Consider the following 10118-nt stretch of genomic DNA (forward strand, 5'->3'; position numbering starts at 1 on the left):
CACACACGCAAAACAAGTAAAAAGTAAAACAAGAGAAAAATGTCTTACCAAGTAAATTATCAATAAATTTAACAAAGAGAGAAATAATTAAAAGGAGGAGCTCGTCATAGCAGGTTATTCTTGTAATCCCAGAAACTTGAGAGGCTGAGGTGGGAGAATAGCTTGAGCTCAGGAGCCCAAGGCTACAGTGAGCTATGATTGTGCCACTACACTCCAGCATGAGTGATGGAGCAAGGCTCAATCTCAAAAAAATATATATATATATACACAAATAAAATATTAAAATAAAACACAAGGAGACACATAAAGAATACTCCTCTACACAACAAGGGAATAGACATTCTTTTCAAATGTAAACAGAATGTCCTCCATGACAGACCATATTTTAGGTCACAATGCAATTCTCAACAATTTCAAAACTGATCATAAAATTTTTATGCAATCATAAGAGATCAAATCAAAGTATCATCTCTAACCACATGAAAGGCAACTAGAAATCAAAAACAAAAAAGTTGAAAATTTTATCATTATGTAAAAAAAAAGACAATATATTCTTAAACAACTAAGAGCTCAAAGAAAAAATAACAAGAGTAAATGGGGACAAATTAACACAAAAACACAACATACTTTAAGTTATAAATTGTAGCAAAAGTAAGGATTAGAGGAAAATATATAGCTGTAATGACTACATAAAGCCAAAAATTCTAAAATCAATAAACTAATTTTATACCTAAAATTATATAAAAAGAAGAGCAAATTAAATCCAGTTAGAAAAACGAAGGAAATAATAAAGATTACAGCAGAGATAAATAACAAAATAATCAACAAAACAAAGTTTGTCCTTAAGGAAATCTACAACATTGACAATCTTTAGAGTAGACTAATCAAGAAAAAAAGAGAGAAGACTAAAATTACTAAAATCTAAAATGAAAATGTGGTAATATGATAAATATTACAGGATTAAAAAGACATTATTATTATTATTATTACTATTATTATTTTTATGAGACACAGTCTTACTCTGTCACCCTGTCTGGAGTGCAGTGGCACAGTCTCAACTCACTGCAACCTCCACCTTCCAGACTCAAGAAATTTTCGTGCCTCAGCTTCTGGGTAGCTGATATTACAGGTGTCCACCACCATGCCCAGCTACATTCTTTGTATTTTAGTAGAGACATGGTTTCGCCATGTTGGCCAGGTGGGTCTTGAACTCCTGGTCTCTAGTGATCCACCCACCTCAGTCTCCCAAAATGCTGGGATTACAGGTGTGAATCACTGTGACTGGCCAGGAATTAAAATAATCATCACCGAAAAGTATGAACAATATTTTATCACAGTATGAACTACCCTATATGAAATGTGCAACTTCATAGAAATATACAAACTACCTTTTAGAGACTGAATTGTGTTCCCCCAAATTGTATATGCTAATCCCTAACCCTAACATGTCCTTATTTGGAGGTGAAGTCTTAAGGAAATAATTAAGGTTAAATAAAGTTATAAAGGTGAGCTTTGATCCAATGTCACTATTGTCCTTAAAAAGGAGAAAATAGATACCTAAGAGATACCTTCTCTCCCTCTCTCCCTTTCTTCTCATACATGTATCAAGTAAAAGCCATATGAGGACACAGTGAGAAGATGACTATCTGAAATCTAGAAAGAGAAACTTATTCTGGGACTTCCAGTTGCAGTTAAAAAATAAATTTCTGTCTTCTAAGCAACCAAGTCTGTGATATTTTCTTCTGGAAGCACAATCAGATTGCTGTGGTTTAGCTCTGTGTCCCCATCCAAATCTCCTCCTGAATTGTAATCCCTATGTGTCAAAGGAGCAACCTGGTGGGAGGTAATTGGATCATGGGGGCTGTTTTTCCCATGCTGTTTTCATGATAGTCAGTGAGTCTCATGAGATCTGATGGTATTATAAGTGTCAGTTTTCCTGTGCTCCCACTTCACTTGTCACCTGATGCCATGTAAGCTGCCATGTAAGCTGTGCCTGCTTCTCCTTCTGCTATGATTGTAAATTTCTTGAGGTCTCCCCAGCCACGCAGAACTGTGAGTCAATTAAATCTCTTTTGTTTATAAATTACCCAGTCTCGGGCAGCTATTTGTAGCAGTGTGGAAATGGACTAATATAGCAAATTGGCACTGCAGTGAATGGGGTATGGCTATAAAGATACTTGAAAATGTGGAAGCAACTTTGGAACTGGGTAACAGAAAGAGGCTGGAAGAGTTTGGAGGGCTCAGAAGAAGACAGGGAAATGTGAGAATTTGGGGAACTTCCTAGACAATTGACAAATGGTTTTGGCCAAAATGCTGACAGTGATACGGATAATGAAGTCTGGCTGAGGTGATTTCTGATACAGATGAGGGGCCTATTGGGAACTGGAGCAAAAGTCACTCTTGCTATGCTTTAACAAAGAGACTGGTGGCATTTTATCTCTACCCTAGAGCTCTATGGGGCTCTGAATTTGAGAGAGATGATCTGATATTGGAGCTTTTGTTTAAAAGGTAAGCAGAATATAAAAGTTTGGAAAATTTGCAGCCTGACAATGCAATAGAAGAGAAAAACCCATTTTCTGAGGAGAAATTCAAGCCATCTGCAGAAGTTTGCATAGGTTATTACCTATGCAAAGATGTTGAGGTAACATTAGGAGCCAAATGTTAACAGCCAAGACAATGGGGAAAATGTCTTCAGGGCATGCTAAAGACCTTCACAGCAGCACCTCCCATCACAGACCTAGAGGGCTAGGAGTAACAAATGGTTTCCTGGACTGGGCCCATAGCCTCACTGTAATGAGCTCCAGCTAGCACTAAAAAGAGTTGAGATACAGCATGGGTCATGGCTTCAAAGGATGCATGTGTCACAACTTGGTAGCTTACATTTGGTGTTGGGCCTGCAGGTGCACGGAAGTCAAGAACTAAAGTTTGGGAACCTCCACCTAGATTTCAGAGGATGTATGAAAACTCCTGAATGTCCAGGCAGAAATCTGCTGTAGGAGTGGGGGCCCTTTTTTGAGAATCTCACACTGCAGAAGGGAAATGTGAGGTTGGACCTTCACACAGAGTCCGCACTAAGGCACTAGTGAAGCTGTGAGAAGAGATTGAAGCTGTGAGAAGAGAGCCACCATCTTCCAGACTACAAAATGGTGGAACCACTGAGAACTTGCACTATGTACCTGGAAAAGCCAAAGATACTCAGTGCCAGCCTGTGAAAGAAGCCAGGAGTGGGACGGTAGCCTACATAGTTACAGAGGCAGAGTTGCCCAAGACTGTGGGAGTCCACCTCTTGCATCAGCATGCTCTTGACATGAATTCAAAGGAGATTATTTTGGAGCTTTAAGATTTAATAACTGCCCTGCTGGATTCTGGACTTTCATGGGACCTGTAATCCCTTTGTTTTGTACAATTTCACTCATTTGGAATGGGAGCATTTATTTAATGCCTCCTACATCCATTGTATCTTGGAAGAAATTAACTTGCTTTTGATTTTACCAGCTCATAGGTAAAAAGGGACCTGCCTTGTGTCAGATGAGACTTTGGACTATGGACTTATGAGTTAATGTTGAAATGAGTTAAAGATTTGGGGAACTGTTGTGAAGGCATAATTGGTTTTGAAATGTGAGGACATGATATTTGGGAGGGTTCAGGGGTTCATTTGGCTCTGTGTCCCCATTGGAATCTCATCCTGAATTCTAATATCCACATGTCAAGGGTGCAACCTGGTGGGAGATAATTGGATCATGGGGCAGTTTCACCTATCTTATTTTTGTGATAGTGAGTGAGTCTCACAAGATGTGATGGTTTTAAAAGTGGCAGTTTTTTCCTGTGCTCTTACTTCACTTCTAGCCTGATGCCATGTAAGACATGCTGGCTTCCTTTTCTACCAAGATTGTAAGTTTTCAGCCATGTGGAACTGTGAGTCAATTAAACCTCTTTTCTTTATCAATTACCTAGTATTGCATGCTTCTTTATAGTAATGTGGACACAGCCTAATACATAGACTAATACATGACAAACAGTGACTCAAGAAATTAAAAAAAATCTGAATAGACTTATAACAAACAAACTGATGGAATCAGTAATCAAATACTTCTTAATGAGGAAAACTTCAAGACTAGATGCCTTCACTGGTAAATTTTACCAAATATAAAGAATATTCAACACCAATCTTTTTCAAAATCATCAAAAAGAGGTTGTAATACTTTCCAGATCATCTTATAAAGTCAGAATTATGCTGTTTCTAAAGCTAGACAAAGATATCACATAAAAGAAATTACAGACTAATATATCATGTCAAAATAGTTGAAAAATTTCTCAAAAAATACAAACAAATCAAATTAAGTATAATATTAATAGAATTATACACTACAAACAAGTAGAATTTAGACCAGGAAGGCAATAGTGGTTTAATACATACAAATCAACCAATGTAATACACCACATTAATTAAATAAAAGAAAATCAAAACAGAAAAGGTCAAGTGATACAGAAGTTTCATGATAGCTTAGAAATAAAAGTGAATTTTCTCCACAGAAAAAAAATAGTTTTATGAAAATTCTCAGAAACATCATACTTAATGGTAAAACACTGAAAGCTTTCTTTCTGTGACCAGGAACCACAAAAAGAAGCCCATTTTTGTAGCTTTTACTTAATATTTTCTGGGTGGTTTAATCAAAGCAGTTAGACAAGAAAAATAAACTAAAATCAGGAAGTAAAACTATCTCTGTAGATAAATTGATCTTCTATGTACACTATACTTAAATATCCATAAAGAAATTTACTAGAGACAATAAACAAGTATAGCAAAGTTGCAAGATACATTATCAACATATAAAACGTTGTATTTCTATATGTTACCAAATAACAAAGCACAAGGAAAATTAAGTAAACAATATATTTACGATGATATAAAAAACAAAAGATTTACAATGATATCAAAAATATATATATAACCAAGGATATCCAAGATTTGAACACTGAAAACAACAAACCATTGCTGAAAAAAGTTAAAGAATATCTATATAAATGCCAAGACATACCATGTTCATGGACTGGACACCTTAATATTGTTAAAATGGCAATATTTCCAAAGTGATCTACAGATTCAGTGCAATCTCTATTAAAATTCAACTGCTTTTTAAAATTAAGAAAAGGAAAATCTGATCCTAATATTTACATAGAATTTCAAAAGATGTGAAAATCCAAAACAGACTTGAAAAAGAATGCTGACAGTTCACAATCAGTAAATTGGGGAAGATACAGTAGTTGAAGATAGACAATTGAACATATGTATATTTCAGTTACAACTCAAAACCAACAAACAAAAAGTTAAATTACCTGTTACAGGTTGAATTGTGCACCAAAAAATTTACATGTTGAAACCTACTCCTAGTATTTCAGAATGTGACCTTATTAAAAATAGAGTGGATATAGATGTTATCAGTTAAGATGAGATCATACTGGAGTATGCTGGGTCCCTAAACCAACGTGATTGGTGTCCTTATAAAAGGGGGAAATTTTGACACAGATACACACATACAGGAAGAACAAAATACAAATATAAAAGGAGAGTACAAAAAATATAAAAAAAAGAATCAACAAGACCTACTATTTGGTAGCACAATAGGGTAACTATAGCCAATAATAACTATATATTTTTAAAATAACTTAAAGAATGTAATTGAATTATTTGTAACTCAAATGATAAATGCTTGAGGGGATGCATACCCATTCTCCATGATGTGGTTATTTCACATGTTATGGAGTACAAAATATCTCATGTACCCCATAAATATATACAACTACTATGTACCCAGAAAAAATTTAAAAGATTTTTAAAAACCCAGAAAAGTAAATGTATATATAAAGGCAGAGATTGTGGCAATGCATCTACAAATCAAGGCGAGCAGTCTGGGATAAATATTTTTCTACCATTCCTTAGAAGAAAACAACCTTGCCAACACCTTGACTTCAAAATTCTAGCCTGCAAAACTGTGATACATTTATGCTGTTTAAGCTACTTACTATTTTGTTACGGCAGTCCTGTCAAACTAATATACTTAAAAATTAAACATTGGCAAAAACTTAGACATTTTATCAACAAAGAGAAATAAATGGCCAATTAGCATGTAAAAAGATCAACATCACTAGTCGTTAGAAAAATATGAATCAAAGTCACAATAACATACTACATCTCACGGATGGGCATAATTTTTAAACGTAGAGAAATTTAAACCCTCACACATTGCTAGTGGCAATGTAAAGTGTTATAGTCACTGTTAAAAATAGCTTGGCAGCTCCTCAAAAGGTTAAACATAGAATTACATGTGGCCAAACAATTTTATCTCTAGTATATACCCCGCAAAAGGGAAACAAAGTTTTCAAACAAAAACATCATAATTATAAAAAGCACTATTTCTAATAGCTGAAATAGCAAAATATATAAACAACAAAAATGTTTATCAAATAATGAATGGATAAACAAAATTATATCTGTATACAATAGAATATTATTCAGTCATAAAAAGAAATAAAGTGCTGATACTTGCTACAACATGGATTATCACTGAAAACATTATGCTAAGTGAAGATAGACTGACACAAAAGATCACGTATTGCATAATACTCCATAAGAGGCAAATCTACAAAGTTAGACAGCAGATCAGTAATTTTCAGGGACTGAAGGGAGAGAAAAATGGGAAATGATACTTCAAGGGTAAAGGGTTTCTTTTTGAGATAATGAAAACGCCCTAAAACTGCACAATGGTGATAGTTGCACAACATTGTAAATATATTAAATACTACCAAATTGTACTTTCTAACGTGGTTAAAGTGATAAATTTTTCCATGTAAATTTTACCCTAAAGGAAGAAAATTACTAAAAGGTAAGTGTTTACTTTGTAGTGATAATGAATTTACAAGGAAAAATGATGGACAGAATAGTAAAGTTTTACAGTGAATTTATAAAACATGTACATAGGATTATAATGAATTTGCTAAAGAAATCAGAAAGAATAAATTGAACATCTTAATATCCGTAATAGCAGAAATATTTAATGGCACTTTGCTGGCAATATTCAAGAATTCAATAGTAAAATGGGCTTATCTACTACCTAAACCTTAATTTTAAGTAAACAATTTTTGGGTTGGGTCAAGATGGCAGACTAGAGGTAGCTCTTGTCCGCTGCTCTTAAAGAGGGGAAAAACTGACTAGGAACACTGATCCTGCAAGCTAGTTGTCTAAGGAACCACATTGTGATCCATCAACTCAGCAAGGAGAAACAGAGAGCAGAGAGGAGCAAATCTGGGCAGCAGCCCATCTGGGATTAGCATGGAGCCAGAAGAAGCTTCTCAACACTGGAAAAGAGTGAATGGGTCAGAGCCCTTCTAGTGGATTTATATTCTGCACAGGAACCTGTGCAAGCCTGAGAGTTGGAGAATCCTCCTGACCTCCATCCATATGCCTCTTAATTGAGACACAGAACCACTCAGAGTTTTTGCAGAAGCAACTCTCAGGTGCATGGTGACCTCTACAAGCCTTTGTCTCTGGAACAGACTAACACCAGTGCCATAGTCCCAACACAGGCTGCAGTTGTGGTGCCTGGGATCAGTAAAATTTCTCCGGCCCCTGTCACCAAAAAAGGTTCAACACCAGCATCCAACCTGGCAGTCCCACTTCTGTTTGAATTCTGGCAGTGAGTGCAGCCTCCTGTTCCCACAGGAAACACCCAGAGTGTAGAGCATGTGGTTCCACCCACCCCCACTGCTCATAGCCAGACACGCACACCTGCTACAGCTTCTATCTTGGTAGTCCTGCTTCTGTCTGAACTATGCCAGAATTCCAGCCTTCTGTTGTCCTGGGACACACCTGAAACAACAGGGTGGGTAACTCCCAAACTGGACTGTAGGAAGGTCAGTGGGATCAAGGAGAAAGTTGAAACCCAATCAAAGAAACTCAGTATAACAATCCAGGATCTGAAAAATAAAATAACCATTTTAAGAAAGAACCAAACTGAACTTCTGAAACTAAAAAATTTACTTTAAGAATTTTACATTACAATTGCAGACATCAAGAGCAGAATACATCAAGCTGAAGAAAGGATGTCAGCCCTTGAAAACCAGCCTTTGGAACTGACTCAGTCAAACAAAAATAAAGAAAAAAGCATTTTAAAAAGTGAACAAAATTTTTGAGAAAGATAGGGTCTTGTAAAGACACTAAATATATGACTTATTGGCATTTCCAAAAGAGAGAGAGAGAAAATAAATTACTTGAAAAATGTGTTTGAGAATACACTCTATGAAAATTTCCCCAAACTTGCTAGAGGAGGAAAAATTCAGAAAATATCGAGAACCCCTGCAATACACTAGACAAGATGGCCATTCCTAAGGCATAGAGTCATCAGATTAACCAAAGTCAATGCAAACAAAACAAAACAAAACAAAAACTTTAAAGGCAGCTAGAGAAAAAGTCAGGTAACCTACAAAGAAAACCCCATCAGGCTGACAGCAGACTTCTCAGCAGAAACCCTACACACCCAAAGAGATTGGGGGCCTATTTTCAGCATGCTAAAGAAAATAATTTCCAGCTAAGTATATCATATCCAAACTAAGCATCATAAGTGAAGGAAAAATAAAGTCCTCCTCAGATAAGCAAGCACTAAAGGAATTCATTACCACAAAACCACTCTTAAAAGAGGTCCTTACGGGAGTGCTAAACATGGAAACAAAGCACAAAAATCTGGTAACTCAAATATAAGCATATAGCCCACAGACATTATAAAGCAACTACACAATCAAATCAACAAAACAGGCAGCCAAAAACATGATGACAGAATCAATATCTCATATATCAATACTAACCCTGAATGTAAATGGTGTAAGCACACTATTTAAAAGTCGTAGAATGGTAAGCTGGATAAAAAGCCAAGACTCAACAGTCTGCTGTCTTTAAGAGATGCATGCCACATGTAATGATCTCTACCAGCTCAAATTAAGGTATGGAAAAAGATCTAACAAAACAAAACAAAACAAAAAAAAAGGAAAACAAAACAGAGCAAGAGTTTCTATTCTCACAATAGATAAGGAAGATTTTAAATCAATAACAGTCAGGAAGAACAAACAAGGGCAGTACATAATGATAAAGGGTTCAATTCAACAAGAAGACTTAACTATTCTAAATATATAGATACCCAGCATAGGAGCACCCAGATTCATAATACAAGTTCTTCATGACCTATGAAAAGACATAGGCAGCCACATGATAATAGTGAGTGACTTTAACACCCACTCACAGCATTAGAGAGATCATAAAGGCAGAAAATCAACAAAGAAATTGTGGACTTAAAGTCAACATTTGACCAATTGGACCCAATAAACATCTACAGAGTATTTCACTCAACAACCACAGAATATACATTCTTCTCATCCATACACAGAACTATTCTAAGATCAACCGTGGACTGAGCCATAAAGCAAGTCTCAATATATTAAAAAATAATTGAAATTATACCAAGTACACTCTCAGACCACAGTGCAATAAAAAGAGAAATCAATACAAAGAAGATCATTCAAAACTACACAAAAACCTGGAAATTGAACAACTTGCTTCTGAATAACTCTTAGGTAAACAATGAAATTAAAACAAAAAAATTTACAAATTGAAATTAATGAAAATAGAGAAATTACCAAAACTTTTGGTGTTAAGGCAGTATTGCAAGGAAAATTTTTAGTTCTAATAAATGCCTTTATCAAGAGATTAGAAAGATCTCAAACACCTGACAACACAACTGGAGGAACTAGAAAAAAGAAAATACAACCCCAAAGCTAGTAGAAGAAAGGAAATAACTAAAATCAGAGAACTGAATGAAATTGAGATCCAAAAGTCTATAAAAAAATCAATGAAACCAAAAGACGATAGACCATTAGCAAGATTAACAAACAAAAAGAGAATACCCCAATAAGCCCAATCAGAAATGACAAAGATGACATTACAACCAATCCCATAAAAATACAAAAGATCCTCACAGGCTATTATGAACATTTTTATGCACACAAATTAGAAGCTCTCAAGGAAATAGGTAAATTTCTAGAAACATGTAACCTAACATGACTGAATGAGG

Source organism: Macaca mulatta, chromosome 5, assembly GCF_049350105.2.
Source record: "Macaca mulatta isolate MMU2019108-1 chromosome 5, T2T-MMU8v2.0, whole genome shotgun sequence".
Taxonomy (NCBI): domain Eukaryota; kingdom Metazoa; phylum Chordata; class Mammalia; order Primates; family Cercopithecidae; genus Macaca; species Macaca mulatta.